The sequence below is a fragment of the Ambystoma mexicanum genome, chromosome 1q, assembly GCF_040938575.1.
Source record: "Ambystoma mexicanum isolate Mex_15411 chromosome 1q, UKY_AmexF1_1, whole genome shotgun sequence".
NCBI lineage: Eukaryota > Metazoa > Chordata > Amphibia > Caudata > Ambystomatidae > Ambystoma > Ambystoma mexicanum.
The window spans coordinates 238,119,585-238,141,071 of record NC_090922.1 but is presented as its reverse complement, the minus strand read 5'-3'; the positions used below and the strand labels follow the sequence as shown (position 1 = coordinate 238,141,071).

The 21,487-nt window shown below is 46.8% G+C and overlaps 1 long non-coding RNA gene across 1 annotated transcript in view; it reads right to left on the bottom strand.

The window, feature by feature from the left end:
• Positions 1-21,487, bottom strand: part of LOC138521185 (uncharacterized) — a 125,543-nt gene that overhangs the window by 12,325 nt on the left and 91,731 nt on the right. Inside the window, exon 2 of the long non-coding RNA XR_011282964.1 lies at positions 16,660-16,723. This is a non-coding gene — a long non-coding RNA (uncharacterized lncRNA). The remainder of the gene's footprint in view (positions 1-16,659; positions 16,724-21,487) is intronic.

Sequence of the window (21,487 nt, the reverse complement as noted above, 5' to 3'; positions counted from 1 at the left end):
CATAGTTGGAGTTAGGTAATGGTTGGGGGACTGTTTGGCAATATGGGGGTGCGGGGTGGGAGGGAGGACTATACAGAAGAGAGGGGGGATTACATTGCTCGGGCAAAGGGCTCACCCAGATAGGCAAGTTGCAATGGGGAAGATAAGAATAGTAACCTTGAATGTCGGGGGCGTGGCTTGGACGGCCATGTAAGAGGTCGCACTCTGGAGGAGCTCCGCTGATCCTGTTTTGATCCTGATGGAGGGGCACGTCCATGGGGGCCGGCCGACGTTGGAAATCGATGTCCAGGTGTATGAATGCCACCACTGCATCCTGTGAAAGTTTGGGACGTCCAGAGGGCTCAGAAACCGAAATATTTGTGATTGACTGGGACGGGCCCTGGGCAGGGGGACAAGACAAAATGGCGGCGACACGCTGCGAACACCGAGGATCAGTGTCGCGATCACGAGTGCTGGACCTTTGCGTCCCTCTGCTCGGAGACTAAAACACATGAGTGCCGCTTAGGACGCACGGTGGCCCAGCGAGCGGGGGTGTCGAACAGATGTGGCTGTAACGACAGGACCGTGGGCCTGGTGGTCGGAGTGCTCCGGGCGTGTTGGATGCCCCATGGTGTGGTGGGACAGGCTTTGGACGTTCGGTGGCGTGACTCCCCCTCGGTCACTGGCGGGACGGACCCCCGCCCGACTTATACAACATTATGACCACGAGAGGTGTTAAACCCAAGGCCAAACAGCCCACGATGGAGGCCTACGCCAAGTCCCCCCCAGGGGCGGAAGGAGGCAAGATCAAAGAGACCCCCGTGACGACCGCGGAGTCACCTGGCACGATACAGGAGGTGCTGGCGGCGATTGCGGACTTAAAAGTGTCATGGGAGGCCAAGCTGGGCCTCGCCATGAAGGAACTACAGGAAGGCTTAAACCTCAAGATCGGTGCCGTCCAGGAGGAGGTGAATCTGCTTAGGCTGGATGTGAGGGCGGTCTCGGAACGAGCGGGGGCCATCGAGAAGGAGACGGCCACGAACACGGCAGATTGCGCTGCTCATAAAAAGGAGCTAGGGTCAAGACTGGGGCCACAGTCTCGGATGCCTGGCAGCTTAGCAGGGGGACCAGGCAGGGATGCCCTTAGTCACCCATGTTATATATACTTGCGCTGGAACCACTGGCGATATGCCTGCGACAACAATACGGAGAGGTGGGCATTAATACTGCCAGTGGCAGCCACTTAACATCTCTCTATGCGGACGATATGCTGCTGTACCTCCGCTACCCGGAGGAGAACCTGCAGTACGTACTGGAAGTACTGGATCATTACGCCGTCCTCTCGGGCATATCAGTGAACCCCGGGAAGTCTAGCCTGTTCCCGTTGGGCGGGTACAGGGACGTCCCGTTGGAGAGGCTGCCTGTGTTGCCAATACCATGGCGGACCGACACGTTTAGGTACCTGGGGGTAAATATTTACCACTGGCCCGAGGCGGTACACAAGCATAACACAGAGAGAGCCATAGAGGGGGTCAAGAACAGCATGACATTCTGGTCCAGATTGCCCCTGTCCATGATGGGGAGGGCGGCGTTGTTGAAAATGGTAGTCCTTCCAAGACTCCTGCATTTTTTCGTGAACGTCCCGTATTTGATCCCTAAGAGCCTATTTATACGACTTCATAGTATGTGTAGGGGCTTCGTGTGGGGTAACTCCAGGAATAGGGTGGCCCTGTGGAAGCTCCAGAACCCGTAGGAGAAGGGGGGTATAGGCTTGCCCAACTTCGAACTATATTATTTGGCGGGACAACTGTTGTACGTGGCCAGGTGGTTGTCTGATGAAGATTCGGCGGAATCTAGGTTGCTGCGTGAGGATGCGGCCCCATACTTCCTGAGAGAGGTGGTGTGGCTACAAAGGAATAAACTGAAGGGAAGAGGGTGGCTGTTGAGGTTGGGATGGGAGGTCTGGCACAGAACATGGAAATTGATGGGGGAGCCAGAACCACTATCTTGGCAGGTCCCGCTGGTGGCCCTGTGCGAAAACAACACCCAACTGTTTCACTCTGTCCGTAGGTACTGGGAGCCGGTGGGCCTGGCCACGCTTGGGGACATATGGAGAGAGGGGGAGGCGCTGGACTTTCAAAAGTTGCAGGATGAGACGGGGGTGCACAGAGGTCAGTACATCACCCATGCCAGGCTAGTAAAACGAGTAAGAAAGAGATGGCCGGAGACGGCACTGGCAGATGATCCTGATGCCACCCTTGAAACTATGTATGATGTCTCAGAGGGTGGGCATGAAATATCACGGATATACGAACTCCTCAGAACGAAGGTTGGGAAAGAGTTGCCCCAATTGAGGCATGAATGGGAGGAGGAGATGGGTGAACTCATGACGGAGGGTCAGTGGAAGAGGGTCCTGGGATATCGTAAAAAGGTGTCCCGAAATGCACGGCTCCAACAACTCCAGTTCTACATTACTCACAGGGCCTACCTGACTCCCCAGAAGATCGCACGGTTTGGAGGCTCGATCACTCAAAAATGCCCCAGGTGTGGGGAGGTGGAAGCTGGGTTGCTACATATGTTTTGGGCCTGCCCGGAAGTGTATAGATTTTGGGAGGAGGTCAAGATGAAGCTCGCAAGTGGGGGAGTGGTGTTGGACGTGGGATCTGCCTGGTCATGTATGCTTGGGATCTTCCCCAGGCCCAGTCACTTTAGGCACCTGAGCAAGCTGAGGGACCTGGCATATGTTCTTGCCAAACGCAGGATTGCCATGAACTGGAAATCGGCTAGCAGGCCGAGAGTGGAACTATGGTGGGCGGACCTTATGAGGTGGGCGGAGGCTGAATCCGTGGTCTGGTTTGAAGCAGTCACTAGAGGGGGCGAGGAGGAGATAGGGCCCTTGCTGGCCTGGCGACAATTGGTGGCCTTTATGACCAACCCACAACAGGGCTTGGACGAATCTGAGAATTCTGAAGATGTGCCTACGGACAATTTTTCTCCTGACGGTGCCCCGACTGAGGATATAAGGGAGCCGGCTCTGGCTTGATGGGGGGTGGGGGGAGTTTTTTTTTTTCCTTTTTTCTGTTTTTTCCTTGCTTGTATTTTCTTTTGTGGTTTCTGTAAATAATTAACAGTTGTATTGTGTTGTGCGTTTGTTTTTCTAAAATATAAAATCAATAAAATATTTAAAAAAAAAAAAAAAAAACCTTGAATGTCAGGGGCCTGAACTCCCCTGTAAAAAGGAAAAAAGTGGAGAACATGTTAAGGAATGAAAAGGCTGAAGTGCTACTGTTCCAGGAGACCCACATTAAAGCCCTGGATAGGGGGAAAATACGCCTTAGAGGCTACGATATAATTGCACAATCCAATACACCGGAGAAACGGGCAGGGGTGTTGATCGCAGTGAAGGGGGGATTGGATGCGGTATTGGTGGACAAACAGACAGACAGGGAAGGAAGATACGCCTTTGCCAATATTAAATTACACAAAGCCACTCTGACATTTTCGTCTACATATGCTCCAAACACGGGCCAAGATAGCTTCTTGCGAGACACAATGGGAAGGCTCGAGGGGTATGGGAAAGGTGAGATAATCGCAGGGGGTGACTTTAATATGGCTTGGCACCCACAGATAGACAGGAGCACGGGGAGACCCCACCATCAGGGCGCCCCGTCAGAGCGCCTTAAAAGACGGATGGAAGGCATGGCATTATGTGATGCATGGAGGGAACATACAGGTCAAACTAAGGGATACATGTATTATTTGCATGTACATAATACGATGTCAAGAATTGACTACTTCTGGGTTTCTGTGGGGATTCTGGGGAAAATTCAAGACATGGAGCTCAGCCCAATCTCTCTGTCAGACCATGCAGCCCTCTGGTTGGAAATGTCGACCCCAGGGAAAGAGAGGGGCATATGGAGGGGGAGGCTCCCGCAGGATGTGCTATTGGACCCAGTGATCGGAGAATCTATAAGAGACAAGATCATAGAATTCTTCAAACTCAATGATACTGGAGAGGTCTCCATGGGTACAGTCTGTGAGGTGTTTAAGGTGGTAATCAGGGGTAATATGATTGCCCTAAAGGCTACGAGGGACAAACAAAGACAACAATGGGAAACTGAACTGGAAAAGAAACTCTCGGACATCCGTGAAGAATTAGTGGCAAATCCCACCAGAGACTTAAAGAGGGCATTGAAGCACACAGAGGGGCAACTTGAACTACTCCGTAATAAAAAGGCACAGAGCTCCCTCCTATACCTCAAACAAAGATACTACATCAAAGCCAACAAGGCAGATCGATATCTTGCTAGATTACTCTCCTCGAAGCAAAAGTCAATGACCATCCGGAACATTCAAAACACGCAAGGTGACACACTGACGCGCACCGAAGATATAGGGGACTCATTTAGGATGTTCTACCAGAATTTATATACATAAGAACACCCAGACGATGTAGACCAAGACAGATTTTTGGACTCGATCCCCTTCCCCAAAATATCAGAAGAAGCCAGAAGGGATCTTGATGCCCAAATAACGGAAGGTGAAGTGAAGAAGGCTATAAAGGATCTCCCACTCAACAAAGCACCTGGCCCGGATGGATTCACAGCCTCATTCTATAAAAAATATGAAGACCTCATAACACCCATCCTTACTAGACTACTGAACTCCTTTAGAGACAGTGGGAATGTCACTCCATCCATGAACGAGGCTAAAGTTTTGGTATTTCATAAACAAGGGAAAGACCCCTCCCTCCCGGGTCATATAGACCTATAGCCCTGATAAACCTAGACTCAAAAATCTACACTAAAATCTTGGCAGCCAGGCTTTCCCCGCTGCTACTCTCCCTAGTTAACCCGGATCAGTCAGGATTCATTCCAGGGAGGCAGACACATGACAACATGAGAAGGCTAATACACCTAATAGAAAAAATAAACATAACCCACACCCCAGCAGTGTTACTATCACTGGATGCCGAAAAGGCTTTTGACCGGGTAGAATGGTCCATGCTCTTTAAAACCCTGGCACACATGGGATTTGGGAACCAATATATTAACATGGTCAAGGCCAATTACTCCTCCCCTACGGTTAGGATAGCGGGAAATGGGGAAGTCACAGAGAGGGTGCAGATCTCGAGGGGATCGAAACAGGGATGCCCGCTCTCCCCGCTTCTATACACATTATACCTGGATCCATTACTAATTAAAATAAGGGAAATTGACCAAATCAGGGGGATTGAGATGGCGGGTAGACAACATAAGGTAATAGCCTATGCGGACAACATATTATTGGCTCTCGAAGACCCTAGTCACTCTATGCCTGAGGCTATCCAACTGCTTGAGGCATTTGGGAATATATCGGGCCCAAAAATAAATAAGAAGAAATCGTAAGCCCTACACCTAGCTGGGAGCAGAGATTTACTGAACAGGGAAACAGGGCTATTGGGCTTAAAGATAGCGGAGGAGGGTATTAAATACTTAGGCATAACTCTCACGCCTTATATAAAAGGAATTACCCCCCACTCCTGTCCAAGGTAAACAAAGATCTAGAGCGGTGGTGCCCCCTAAATATCTCCTGGTGGGGTAGAATCCAATCGGTAAAAATGAACACCCTCCCAAAACTGCTGTATTACTTTGAAGCCCTCCTGATTACAATCCCCATACTTCAAAACATTGACAAAGACAGTCTCCTCATTCATATGGAACGGGAAACCCCCAAGAGTCACCAGAACAGTTCTCACTTCCCACGTCAGAGAGGGGGGCCTAGCGCTGCCACACTTTAGGAATGACTATCATGCGGCACAATTGTGGATCCTGAAAGAATGGCTAGGGGACAATCAGCGAACAATCTGGGTGACCCAGGACAGGGCGGTCGCAAGAGCTCCGCTAGAAGAACTGTTATGGAAACTAAAGCCGCACAGCCATCCAAACTTGCGCATTAGCGAGATCATGAAGGCCTCACTGAACGCCTGCGACGAGCAGACACGGAAAGGGAACATTACTGCGGCAACGCCCCATTTACACCAATATGCAGGAATCCGCAATTTCCACCCGGGCTGGAGCACGGCGCATACGAGAATTGGGAGGAAGATGGATGTAGGAAAATTGGGGAAATGTTTGTGGAGAAGGAAGTGAGATCTTTCGCGGACTGCAAGTCATTTTGGAACCTTACGAACGCGGACAGATACAAATATGAACAGCTTAGACATTGGCTGACAATGCCCGAGATAACACAGGCGGTGACCAGGGAACTGACCGCCTTCGAAAAATTTCTTCTCACCAACTCAGGAGAGAGAAAGCTGGTCTCCACTCTATATAATTTCATAAATTCACAGGAAGAGGACCTGAAATGGGCATACATGAAAAAATGGGAAAACACACTGGGAGAAGATATCGCGATCCAACAGTGGCAGACACTGTGGACCGACATCCCCAAACTAACACGTGCGGCCCAGACTAGAGAAATGTGGATCAAAATAGTCACACAATGGCACTATACACTAGAGAGGCTAAACAGCATGTACCCGCACACGTCAAATCAGTGCTGGAGGGGCTGTACGGATGCCGGCACATGGAGACACATCTGGTGGGACTGCCCAAAGGTCACTGGCTTCTGGTCAGAAGTGATATCCAAAATGAAAAAAGATATTACCAGAGGTGGATCAACTCGAAGTGAGGGTCTGGCTTTGCAGTCTGAAAGGCCAGCATGCCAAAACATTCACCAAGGCGCAATGGAGAAGTCTAATGGGTCTGGTCATCGCGGCCTGGGCCACAATTGCACAAGGCTGGAAGAAACAAGACCCACCTATGCTATTTACGTGGTTACAAAAGGTCTGGTCGCAAATGACCATGGAAAAGATTACACATAATCTTCAAGGAACTCAAGACACTTTCACAAAAGAATGGGGAGGAGTACTGGAGTATCTACAATCGTACTATATGGCTCAATGGTGCCCGCACACCATCAGAATTACGGACTTGTTCACTTCATAGTGGATCACGAGAACAATTGAACACTGTGATCTCTTCCGGAAGGGGTGGCGGATGAGGGAGGCGGGATGGGCTGTTTGGGGGAAATGTTGGTTTATGTAACCTGGTTAATTTGCAAAATCAATAAAAACAAGTTTTAAAAAAAATATCTACTCTTTATAGAAGAGACAAGTTACAATTCTACTCTGCATGCGAAGAGCCACCACCCAGTAGCTCTAAAAAGATCCATACCATTTGGAGAATTCCTGAGGGCCAAACGCATTTGCAGTAACAATGCAGATTATCAGGTTAAAGCCAAAAAGATTGGCCAAAGAATTGTTGAAAGGGGTTACAAACGAAGCACTGTAGAACAATCCTTTAACAAGGTGGTAAAATGCTTGAGAAGGGACCTTTTCAAGCCCATGTCCAAACCAAAAGAGGATCAAATCAGATTCATCAAGGCTTTAATTATCAAGCCAAGAAAGTGAGCGCTATTATGCTCAAACTTTGGAATATACTCATTAGTGACTAAGACTTGGGCAGAGAATCAGGTCCCTCCGCTGAGGCCACTTTTTACAAAGCTCCATCTCTCGAAAACCATCCTTTCACCAAGTATGGTGGATACTCGGACAAATAGCAATAGTCGAGCTTTTGCAAATAGGCCTCCTGTTGGCTTTAACAAGTGTGTGCAATGCAAAATGTGTCCATATGTAATTAAAGATCCAAATGTATTAATGGGTGGTAAAGTATGGACATCCAAATACAATATCAATTGTTTGACCAAATTTGTTGTTTATGACATTTTGTGCAGTTGTGGTTTACACTATATTGGTTCTACTATTGGTGCACTAAAGTTGTGCATACTTCGACATTATAGGCCCATTAAGAATGGTGATCTCACACCTGCATTTGGAAGAGGCCCCGACCCTAAACACTCCACTCACACTCCTTGCAATAGATTTCGAGAAAGCGTTCGATTCGGTGGTGTGGGCTAGCCTCTGCGCAACAATGAGGCGCATGGGCTTTGGCAAAACGTTCCTTAGCTGGATTCAACGCCTATACGAAACCCCACTAGCTACAGTTAGGGTGAACGGCTGGACCTCCGGGACCTTCCTGCTAGGCAGAGGCCCCTGGCAGGGATGTCCTCTTTCCCCCCTCCTCTTCGCCCTAGCAATCGAACCACTGGCCCGATGGCTCTGACAGGTCGCCATGTGGTCCGGATTCCATTGGCCAAATGGACGGCAGGATAAGCTTTCCCTTTATGCAGACGACCTATTACTCTACCTGAGTAACCCAGGCCAAACATGCCCAATCATAACCCAAATGTTAAAGACCTATGGAGACTTCAGTGGCCTTAGAGTAAACTGGGGGAAATCAGTTCTCTTCCCAGTAAAAGGGGACGATTTGGCAATCCCCCGGGACTCCCCATACCGAATAGAAAGAGAAGGCTTGCGCTATCTGGGCATATGGATCTCTGGGGTTCTCTCAGACTATATGCGTCACAACCTGCACCCACTGGCGGGGGATATACGACACTGGATGCACCTCCCCCTCACACTCATGGGAAGGGCGGCCCTTTTCAAAATTATGGCACTTCCACGGTTCCTCTACGTACTGCAGAATCCCCCACTGGCCATACCAAACTCGGAATTTGTCCGGGTGGAACGCCTCCTCAGGGAATTGATATGGAAGGGCGGGCAACCTCGAATTGCAGTGACCACGCAGCAGCGATCGATCTGGGAGGGGGATATTGGTGTCCCACACCTGAAGTCCTACTACTGGGCGAGCCAACTAAACATTGTCAATGACCTCCTCCATGGGGACCGTGACCTACCACACATCAGAGCAGAACTACCCTTCAGGCAAGGTACCCACCACTCGAAACGATGTATCAACGCCTATCCAGACCCCCCACACAGACAATGTCCTCTCACATCGCAATCGTCTGGCGGCAGGCACACAAGCACATAAGCTGGGGGAACAAGATTACCATGGCACAACCACTATGGAATAACCACATGCTGATGAAGTGTGGAAGCTGCCCGCCTGGACCCGGTGGGTGAGGGCCGGAATAACCACAATATGAAATATCTTAACAGAGGGCTCTATTCTTCTGTTTGAAATGCTCCAGCAGGAATATGGTATTTCCGCAGCAGAACACTACCATTACACACAATTATCACATGCACTTAGTGGCCACAGGCAAGCACTTGCTGACGCCCCAGACTACACACCCCTGGAATGCAACTTACTTCCACAACATATCCCCACCAAGGTGACCACCACCCTATACAAAGCTATTAATGCATTTGCTACCCCAGAGCTGACCAGCCTCAAAGCCAGATGGGAGCGGGATGTCAGGGACATTGAGCCTGAGGACTGGATCCAGGTTCTCATGCATCCACGTGAAATCTCTATAGACTCCAGAATAAGACTGGTACAGCTAAAGATACTACATAGGGTATACTACCCCCAAGTGGCCCTTTTTGGTTGGGGAAGGGCAATGGATCCAAACTGTTTGAAATGCCGGGGGAAGAGGGCACCTTCATCCATCTCCTTTGGGACTGCCCTAAAATCAAGACATTCTGGACACAATGCTTACAAATTTTGGCAAGAGCACTGGGCCGCACGATAGAACTGCGACCCGCAATAATGTTACTGGGGGCCCCAGATGAGAACATCTCAAACAAACGGGAGGGCATTCTTCTCTCCACAGCAATGGGCCTGATAAAACGTGACATTGCGCAGAAATGGGGAGCCCCGCAGTGCCCGACAGCGGCTCAGTGGTCCAACGAAATTGACATCTGCGCGGTGAAAGAACTCCGAATTTATACAGCACGTGGATGCCCGGCAAAGGCCACAAAAATCTGGGGAAAGTGGGAAGAACGTGTGACCTGAGATCGCTCTGAGGGATGGGAGAGCGGGAAGCGCAGGAGCACAACATGGACATGACAAAGAACTTATTGCTGGACAGGTGATGTACAGAGTGCAAGAGACGAACAGATCGACGATCGACCCGGCAAAGGGAGACGGAGGGTGGGGGGAAACAGTTGGTATGTTGTATGAATCTTCAAAACCTTTCAATAAAATATGTTATTAAAAAAAAGAATGGTGATCTCAATTACCCTTTGATGCAGCATTTTGAGGATAAACACAATGGGAATGTGGAAGATATGTTCTTTCGGGGGCCAGCTCACATTCCTCAACATAAAAGATTGGGTAACCAAGAACTTAAGTTACGTCAGCTGGAAGCAAAATTAATTTGCAAGCACAATACTTTAAAACCATTTGGCCTTAACGTTGATTCTGAGCTATATGTATTTCTCAACTAGACAGAAATATTTAAATCGACACTCAAGATTTCTAGTCTGAAGTGTAAACATTTTCCTACAGGTGTCACTGTCTTTGATGTGTGTAAAAATGACTATTGAGGATTGTACAGCAAATTGCACTTGCACTTTATTGATGCTACAGATGCATTGCTATAGCCATCAATTGCACATGGACACTTGCACTTTATAATTGAGACGCGCTAAGAACTCAACGAGATTGCACTCTCACTTTATTTTATGTTGGGATAGATGCAATAATTAAAGTTTGCACTGCGATACATTGCACGTCAATAGAGATGTAATATGGTTTTTAGCTTCAGAGGCACTTTGAGAAATGCATAATAGCCAAGATTGGAGGCCTACTTTTGGACGACGGTGTTGGGACTTCCTAAATCCACTCCTGTGGCTTCAATGTCCTGATACTGTCTTGATGAGGTCTCCCTAGCTGAAACATTTCTTTACAAACCCGCTACTAAGGGACGAGGAGACATGGTGGCTCAGGCTGATCGGCAGTCAAAAGTACTTGGTTAGCTGCTACGTCCAAAATACTGCAACACATTATGAAAGCCATGACTAACCTATCTACGGCTACCCATTAGGATTTGGGGGCACACCTAAGGCCCATATGGAAAGACTGGGAGAAAATATAATAATAATTAACGTCAATAGGCAACATAGAGTTATGCCTTGACTAGTTAGACTGCGACTTTTTCTGTTGTAAAAAATCATATTTTCTTTCGATATGCAACGTGCATTTGCATATGTATTAAAGATATGAGCAAGATGTAAGAGAACTAATGTGCCATTTATGTTTGTCCACTAGATGGAGCTATTATTGCATAATGGCGTGGCTTTCTTTGTGCGTAATGTTACAATCAGAGGAACCTCTTCTGTTAGGATATGAACATACATTTTCTGCACTACAGTGGTTGGGACATGTCATTACACCATACCATTGCCCACTGGGCAGCTGCTGCTCGAGATGCTTGGTTTTAACGGCACTTGCTTTATTGGGTGTGTTGCAGCTATACTAATATTTATATCAGATAGAAGCGACTTTATATTTTACATTAGTACACTGGTACAGGATATTTCCAATAAATATTTTGTTAAAATGTTTCCTGGCTACGCCGCGAATGTCATTTTATATAAACGACCTTAAGATAGGGTGAACAGACGTCCCGGTTTTCCCGAGACAATGACGCTCCGTACCGGGAGTTTTTTTCATTTTAGAAACCCTGTCCCGTTGGGCGGCTATGGTAATTAAAGTTGTAATTATTTTTTACAACGCGTTCAGAATGTTGGAGCTGGAGGATTGGCTCGAACACCCAACATTTCAGGTACAAGTCACAACACTTACTGGCTGTGGTGCTACAGAGACTGGCTTGGAAACGATTGTACAGCAGGCCATGTTATATCAATTGGAGCAAACGTTTGTTTTGAATTAACATGCCAAGATTCAGACAAAACTGCACAAATGAGATCATATACAGTTTATAAAAAGGAGAAGTGCTGGAAATATGATTGGGTGGTGGTTGTGGGGGCGTGTTGGGGGAGGGGCAGTAGTTGGTGGGCTGCGATGGAGTAGTCCCTCTTTTGTGTTGTTGGTCGTCCTGGTTTTTCGTTTTCGAAATCTGGTCACCCTACCTTAAGAAGGTGTGTGATTTCACGATATATTTACTATAAATTATGGTCTATATAGTTAATTACAGTTCATTTTCTGTTACCTATAGAATATTGCTACTACTCTCATACTTGCCAACCCTACAGATTTGGGCAGTAGGCTACTGCTTTTTAAGCAGTCCTACCGCCTACAGATTTCAGTGACAGATCCTACTGCTTTTTACAGTGGCAAGTAATTTATGTGACTCGAAGACAGGCTCCAGGACAAGGCATGCAACACATTAATTAGTCTGTCTATACAGTGGACTGGTAGGTGATTACTTTGATTGGGCTCAGACCAATCCACTGACCTGACAGCTACTTGACTCTGTCCTGCGATCTTGCTGGGACAACCCTTAGGTGAACCACCAGCGAAGGCAAGTGGCAGAGTGTAACACCATCACACAGCATTTGCCCATCAGACTGAGGGGATGTATCAGTCGCCATGTCATTCAGTGTTCAACTTGCAATAACTATGCACTGCCCGGGCTGCTGCTACAGAGCAGTGGCAAACGTTGCCTAACAGCTCTGTGTGATTACCTTCTGTGAAGATAGGTAATTGAATTTGGTGTTAAGTTACCATTCAGAATTATACATTTTTAACATTTCAACATCTTTCCATGTTGTGCTGTTTGATGGGTTGTGTATTTTAAAATGCTTCAATGGTGCCAACAATGTATGTTTTGTATTTTCCTGTGATGTCGTTGTTATGGGAATTATTATTTTTGAAACTTCAAAAATCCTACATCTTTTTGGTCACAGAATGTTGGCAAGTATGCTACTCTTAGTTTACGTTTGAAGTTGATGTCACATGACATTTTGTCAGGTGACTAGTCACAGGAAGGGCGGAGCCAAGCAAACAGTTGCTTTTAAAGAAATGGGAAACGTACATCACACTAATACATTTTCGCCTGAGGAAGCTCGAACGCTTGGAGTTTTTTACCCACAGGGGTAAGTGCTTTCTTTCTTGGTCTGCCTGTAATGGTTTTATCCCAGGAAAAATGCCTTTTTTATTACTGTGATGTTGTTTATGTAATAAAACTGCATTTTAGAATCCATTGGGTGTTGAGTGCCTGGACATTTTTTGTTCCCCATTTTGGAAAATTAGGCCCATGCCTTATTGCTCTGGGAGATAGTTTCCAAATATATTACTTGAAAAAATGTTTACAAAATAGTTATGGTTAAACTAACAATAACGTAACGTCTACAAACATTAGAAATTATAACATTAAGGTAACAAATAGTACACTTTATCAATGAATTAAAAAATATATAATATATAATCAAGTAGCGAAAGATCCAAATCCAGACGACATAGAGACCATCAGATTCAGCACGCCCCTCACACAAAATCAGATTCTCCAAGGAAAACTTATGGCGGCTCTTCACGCAACAGGCCTCGACAAATAGAAAATAAACAGCGAGCCAGACTTGACAAGACCCCAACGAAATTGCTGTCGGACAAAGATTCTGGCACCAAAGATATGTCCCCAATCCGTGATCCAACACGCCAGCCAAAAGGCCCATGGGACTGGCTAAAGTCCACAGTAAATAGGAAGTCCAGCAAATAGCAACCAACTAGGGCGACTTCTCTGTTAGCCCTAGACACATCGGAGTCCAGATTAATCACTATGGCTTCATGGAACACCAGAGGTCGCGCTCATCTTACAAATGATAACAACCAGACATTAGTGGGCTTTGACATTATATGTCTCCAAGAAACCTGGCTGACCGAGAAACCGCTTTTAGATGGATACGAAATTGAACTTTCACCTGCCAAACGTGGTCTATTTGGACGTCCATCTTCCGGCCTACTGCTCGCAGTGAAAATAGGTTCCGGTATTAAAATCCGTGAAAAGTTATCAGAGAGCTATGGAACACTAGCAGTCCTGACATCTTGGACACGTGCTGACCCGAACTCCAAACAAATAACCACCACCGATTTGGCGATTCTAAATTTGTATTGGAATCCGCAACAAACCTCAATCGCTAACTTCTGCAACAAAGTAATAGAAGTGATTGATACCATCAGAATTGACTCTAATACAGACCATGTCATTATCTGTGGTGATCTAAATGCAATCTGCGAGCAAAATAATGTTACAGGTCCCAAAAACAGGCCCAAACTATCGTCAGAAGAAAGAGGTAAAGCTTGGATGAGTGCTCTGACCGCAAGAAACTTTCACAATCTGGCCTGGCTAAAATCTTGGGACAACATCTTACCTACGTGGGAACGGGACAACTCTAGGGCCACGCTTGATTACATCTTCGCATCTGAAAATCTATTGCATCTGATCAACTCATTCAAAATCATACGGACAAAAGAAAGTGATCACAATTTGTAGGCAACAACTTGGGCATCTCTCCATTATAATAACAAGCTCGTCCTCCCTGCTCTAGAAGCCACTTCCCAACGAACTAGACTCCGCCTGACAGCCACAAACATCAGGAACATCTCAGAAAATTACGGCAGGAAAACTGCAGATAAACTCAATGAAAATAAAAGACCAGATTACCTGCCGTTTCTACTGCAATACAGATCAGATAAAAAGACGGGCAAAGGCCCTAGGCGAAATCACCTCCACAAATTTGATTAAGATCTGGTGGACAGAAGAAAATTACTCAGAAAAGCCAAAAGACGAGCAGCTACAGAACAAACCGACACGGCCAGGATGGACTGTGCATCGGAAATCAGCAGTTACAAATCTTGGCTCTCGAACCGCAGGAGAGCTATGTACCAGAACGATGCAGAACAAATGCTTAAAATCCTCAGCACGAAGAAATCTAGCGACTTTTGGTCCCTGATCAAATCTACAACATCTAGATATGAAAATGAATTGGCAAACGCGGTTACTGAGGAAAAATGGACAAACATTTTAATGTTTGCCCCGCCGAAAGAGCAGTCTGAAAGAAGCTTTAAACCAGGCAGTAACAGATGGGCCACTATCTCTGACAAAGAAGACATCATCAAAGCCATGAAACAACTAAAATCTTCGAGAGCACCTGGTCCTGATGGCCTTAGTAACATTGATCTGAAGCAAAATCCGGAAGCCTGGGCCGAATTGATTAGTACCATATTTCAGCATTGCGAATCAGCCAGAGCCATCCCTGTATCCTGGACACACTCAATAATTGTCCCGATATTCAAACGGGGCAACAGAGAAGAACCACAGAACTTCAGGCCGATAGCCTTGCTAGACATAATCGGCAAAATATTCGCAATGCTTCTTCTCAAAAAGTTTCAAACATGGGCAAAGTCATCTGCTGCCTACGACCCATTTCAGATGGGCTTCCTCAAGAACAGGGGAACTTCAGCAAACATCTTATTGCTAAACTTAATCAAAAGTAAGGTGAATCAGGGCTCTCCACCAGTGTTCATGGCCTTCATTGACCTCTCGCAGGCCTTCAATAGAGTGGATCGGGAACGCCTGTGGACCAAACTACATAAATGGAACTGTCCTACAGAAATTATACATCCAATAATAGCACTACACACAGCCAACAAACTCCGTGTGAGACTTGACAAACAAGGAACGCTATCAGAAGAGATCCTAGCAGAGAGGGGGGTCAAACAAGGGTGCCCGCTAGCCCCGGCACTCTTCATAAGCTTCCTTGGTGACTTCAAGGACTCTGAAAACTCTGTCCGAGCATTTCCACCAAAAATAGGGGCCACCAACATATCACGCCTTCTCTATGCGGACGATCTAATCTTATTAGACCAAACGGAAATCGGCCTTCAACGCCAACTGACCAACTTGGCAAACTATATAAAAATAAACAATCTTGAAATTAATAAATCAAAAACAAAAATCTTGATTATGGCGAACAATAATTTAACTAAGAATCGCAACAAAGGATGGTTCCTTGAAAATACCAAGATCGAAATTGTGGACTGCTACAAATACCTGGGCATAATGATAGACAACTCACCCCGGGAAGCCTGCATGCAAACTACCCTTTGGGGCAAGGCAAGAAACCTAGCCGCCCAGATGAGATCCATTGATAAAAAATACGGCAAATTCTCGCTGGAGCCTGTACTCCAGTTTTATAGAGGCAAGGCTGTCCCGGAGCTAACCTACGGCATGGGTGCGACTCTGTCTATGCCAATTTCAATCTGGCCAAAAATTGAAGGCCTTTTATGGCGCTCAGTCTTGGGTCTTCCAAATTCGGCAGCTATTGCGAACATCAGGCGTGACCTGGGCCTGCAGTCTTTGCTAGCATCAGTGGAACTAAATGCTATGCAAATATACAGAAAAATTACCATTCCTGATACGCTCCCAATTTTCAAACTGATAGCTGCAGAAATCTCATCAGGCCGTCTCACAAAATGGTCTCAATCACAGACGGCAAAATTAAAAGAAATAGCCTGCACTGAAGCAGACCTGGCAGAAAATTCCCAAAAGGTAAAAACTAAAATGGAGCTTTTGGATTGGATAACTACAGTTGACAAGGCCCATTCAAACAAACTAACCACGCATTTGCCACCAACCTCAAACCGGCTTAAGACTCCTCTACCATACTGTCGACTATTCCCAGATAAGAAACTAATGAGAACCTTTTTGAGAGCCTGTTTCAATTTATTACCGACACGAGAAATTCTCTGCATTAGACTACAGTCGACTGCCAACGAATGCAGACTATGTCAATCGGCAGCGGAACCTGAAAATCTAAAACATCTGATACTTCACTGCAAAGCCCTCAGCAAAGAAAGAAGCGTTTACCTTACATTTCTTGGGATGACAGACTCAGTTCTCGACGAGGACGTTTGGTGGAATAGACTGATGTCTGGGGAAAAACCAAAATGGATGATTGCAACGACAAAACGTTTGACAGCCTTTTTTGATAAAATAAAAGCGACAGAAATTTAGAGACGAGAATAAAGCAATCAGCAGGAAATAACAATGAAGGCCAGAAACAGTACTTTTACCAATTAAGAACTTCAAGAATTTGGCAGAATGCGAAGGAGCTAAAGCGTCTTTGTAAAAATCGCAAGTTGATTACACACAATAAAAAAAATAAATAAATTAAAAAAAAATAATCAAATATCATGATAACCTTAACTCATACTGTTCTTGGTTTGCAATGTTTACCTTTGCTATGCAATGCTTTATAGTGCAAGTGATGTATTGTGTTGTGTGAATATTTGTTTGTGTTTAACAAAAATGTTAAACTGTTTTAATACATGTTTGTAATATGTATTACATTTGTGATACTTTTGTTAGTATTTACATTTTGTCATATTTATTACATTTATTTGTATTTTTACGGTTTGTTCATTGTTAAGTAAAATAAGAAGTGTAAGTAAAAGTTATGCCAAAAATAAGGCATAACGTATGTGGGGGCAATTTACACAGATTTATCAAAAGGACTTATGCAAAATACAGTAAAAATGAGATCAGTGAACTGCGCCAAGTTACAAGCAATACAACAAACAATTGAATTGTATTTTTAATTCCATTCAACAGCCTGACATGTGTTTCGAGCAAAGCTCTTCCTCAAGGGAGCTCCCTTGGATACAGTTGTTGCCGGAAGGCTGTCTGTTATAATTATTCAATTGCAATTGCAACCACTATTAAGTTCTGGAATTGTCCCCTAGAATTATTCATATTATTGATTACCCCCTTTTGGATGAGATTTATGGCCTCAGAGGAAGAGCTTTGCTCGAAACACGTGTCAGGTTGTTGAATGGAATTAAAAATACAATTCAATTGTTTGTTGTATTGCTTGCAACTTGGCGCAGTTCACTGATCTAATTTACTCTGTTCTCTACTGAGGGTTCTTGGTCTAGGCACCCTCAACCCTTAAGTTGAACGCTGCCGCACTTACAATCATATTAACTGGCATTAGCGCTGTGGGTCATAGTGGCCTTTCTGGACCGTTTTTCTCTCTTATGCAAAATACACTGGTAGTCTGAAGCCAAGAAAAAGACTGCACGTGAACGCAAATTTCCAAAAAATAAACCACAACCACCATAATCCCCAATAAGCCACCCAAGATGAGAATAGACACACAGTCAATATACGTCCCATACCACAGCACAGAACACATATGTTGTGCAACATCACATCTAGAACAAATACACATATCCCATTAAAGCATCAACACACCCATGCTAAATGCACACAGAAGGCCACCAAACAATACACACCTGAACGCTAAACACCATCCACAGGCAACCACTCACAACTTAACCCATACAGTGATGATGAATACAAGTACACACATCATGACACCACACGTCCCTTTATAAAGGCACCCAGCGGCACTCCACGGATACCATCCCAGGAAATGTATCCCTGAGACTTGGCTATAGTGTTCTGCATGCAGGAATGCGATGATGCTGCTGCTGCAGCTGCCGCAACCCAGCCGAGGAGGAGACGGAGGCAGCAGGTCTCTGGCACCAGGGTCACCCTCTTCAGCATGGCCAACAAAGAGGTCTTGCAAAGTTATTGCTTTCTTCTGCACGTCATCATGGACATGCTTCAGAAGTAGGAGGATGACTTTCAGCAGACCGCTGCCCATTCACATGCCATCAGGGCACATGTGAAGCTCCCTGCCGCCCTGCATTTCTTCGCCATTGGCTCCTTCCAGAGGACGAAAGGGTTCAATGCAGGTATATCACCAGGTAGTGGTATCCATTGCATCATGCAGCCGTCTTCATGTCCACATGCCGTTGACACAGGATGAATGCAGAGAGGTCACACACCAATTCTTTGCTGCACAGCGATTCCCCAGGCCATCAGAGCCATAGACTGCGCCCATGTTAAACTATGCAACCCACAGGCCTATGCGTACATCTACTGCGACCGGCACCACTGGTACTCCATCAACACCCAATTGATCTGCGATGCTGGTGGCCTCTTCATGGATCTGCATGCCAACTTTACAGGCTCTGTCTATGACAGCCACATCTTCCGGTGCTCCAGCTTGTGTTCACAGTTGGAAGCCAGATACTACAGGGACCTGTGGCTGCTAGGTAAGTACGGAAACCCCTTCCACATCCTACCACACACACATAGCATTGCATTCACACATGGGCGCACAGCCAAAAGACTATCGCAATCGCAACATGTGCGCATCATCACAGGGTCCACACAAAGGCAACTAGCCTGCATCAAACACAAATGATTCCGGTTACCCTCACACAAGTGATTCCGGTTACCCATTGCGCACCTACCTCTGACACCATACAGGCGGCCTACCAGTATGCAATAAGAAAGGTACAATATGTCACATAGGCTCACCAGGACCAACAATGAGTGGCCCATAGGCACCAGGAAGTCCACATTCCTATGCCTAGACCACTCGAGGTGTATGCTCCTGTAGAGGCTACAAGTCATGGTGTGTCAACATCATACATGCTTGTTGTGTCCTCCATAACATTGCAGTGTGCAAGAGCATAAATGCCGAAGTGGTACCTGAGTTCAAGACACAACCACGTGCCAGGTCACCGACCCAGACTAGCACAGTGCGAGTGCAGCCCGAGTGAGGGAGGGTCTTGTCAACAACTTCTTCACATGAGTACAGATGCATCTACAAAGAAACAGTGACTGCACATAAGTCAGCGTCTATGATGAAAGGATGACAAGTGCCAGGTACGGCTTGCACACAGTCATCTTCCTGGAACACCCATGGTTTTTTTTTGTTTTTTTTATTGTTGATGATTTAATATATTTTTTTTTAAATACATTGGGCCTCATTACGACCCCGGCGCTAAACCATGGTGCTATTAGGGCTCAATGGGAATGGGGAAGGCGCCAAGTACGGTGCCGCAAATTGCGGCACCGTACTTAGCACCAAGGTCCCTTTGCGGCACCCTACTTTAATGGCTGGTAAAACCAGCCGTTAAGGTCGGGTCCCGCAAAGGGACCTCGTAATTAGGCGCTAATAGGTTAACAGCGCCTCAGCCTTTTACGGAGCCGTTAACCCATTAGCGCCTGGGTCGTAATGAGGCCCATTGTCTTAATAAAATAATTTTTGTATTGTACAAGTAAATGTTTCCAATGGTCAAGTGCTCAAGTGCTATTTTGCAATGTGTGTGGGTATTTGAATCCAATGGTGTTTGTCATCCCTTTTATAAGGTTCGGCATAAAGGCAACGAGGTTCCTAAGTCAAGTAGCTTTCGCTAGTTGTGTTTGGGGGGATGAATCTCGAGGCCGTTAAATAATTCCCCTCAATCTTTCTGTTACCCGGGGTTTAAGGAGTTAATACTCTCAGGCCCCTGCCGTTGGGGAGGCGGAGTCTGGCGAGGGAGAAAGGGGTTCTGGGGAATGTGCGCGGGAAGCGCCAGTTACTACGTTGTTGGAAAGGGAATAAAGACGTTCCTCCAGTCCCTCCGTGTGTGCGTCCTTCATTAGGCCTAGATCCCTAGGCAACATTTGGCGACGAGGATTTCTCCCGCACACTGGAGTCCTCCTTCAGTGGCAATCCGCCGCATCCACGCTCGTGCTGCGGGAGACCAAGCAAGCCTCCTCCTCCTACTCCTCCTCCTCCAGCGCGCAATATGGCAATCCGCCGGATTCGCTCAGGCGGTTGCCGACCCGCTGAGCCCCCTCCTCCACACCTACACAGGCACACCCGCGCCTGCCCCCGGCCGACGCCAACCTGCTGTGATGACAACATGGGGAGTGTGCAGCAGGCCCCATAAAGCTGCAGGGCCCCAGCAAAGACACGCGTGCCGGCGATCCCGCCCACGCCCTCCCTCCTGGACCACAGGCCTTCGCCACGGAATCCACCTAACTGGAGAAGCGGCCCCACAGTTTCACCCCTACCATCGGACACCCAGGTGGCGTGTGGGTGCACGTGGACACACTCGAGGCCTAGTACCCTCGCCCCACGTGCTGGCTACGCACCCGCAGGCCCCACCCTTCAGGCACCATGAGCAACCCGCACTCCAACCCTGGTTCCAACCAGGGATCTCCTCAACCGCCACGGGCGGCGAAGTCAATACAGTTGCGGTTGCCCCCGCCATTCACCATGACACCCCAAGCCACCAAAGGCCCCAGGTGGACCGACTTGATGGATGATTTTCCTCACTTCATGAGGGGATCCGGTGACGGTGACTCCCCCAACATAAGAGACATCTTCCTTAACCTCGTGGGGGGGAAATCAAGACCGTAGTGAAAATGATTCTGGCAGCTGAACAAAACATCTTCCCCAACCTGATTGCTGCTTTAGACAAACTGCTGATCATTGAGGTCAATCGGGACTACGAAAGATATTTGTTTAACCAATGCACCCAATTGCCACAAGAGACTGTTGATGAGTTCATAACACGTCTAAGAGTGAAAGGAGCAAACTGCCAGTTTGACGCGTTCTCGCTAGAGGAAGCCATAAGACTGAGGGTGATCGAAGGTTGCCTCTCCCCCGCACTCAAGAAGCAGCTATTAAAAAAACCACTCACCATACCCGAAGTGAGTGAACTTGCTCGCATTCATGAGAGGGTGGATGCGCAAGCCTCATCCATGGGACACTCCGGCAACCCTAAACAAGACACAAGTGAACTCATAGCTGCCATACAACCGCCTCGCCAAGGCGACAGGGGACCAC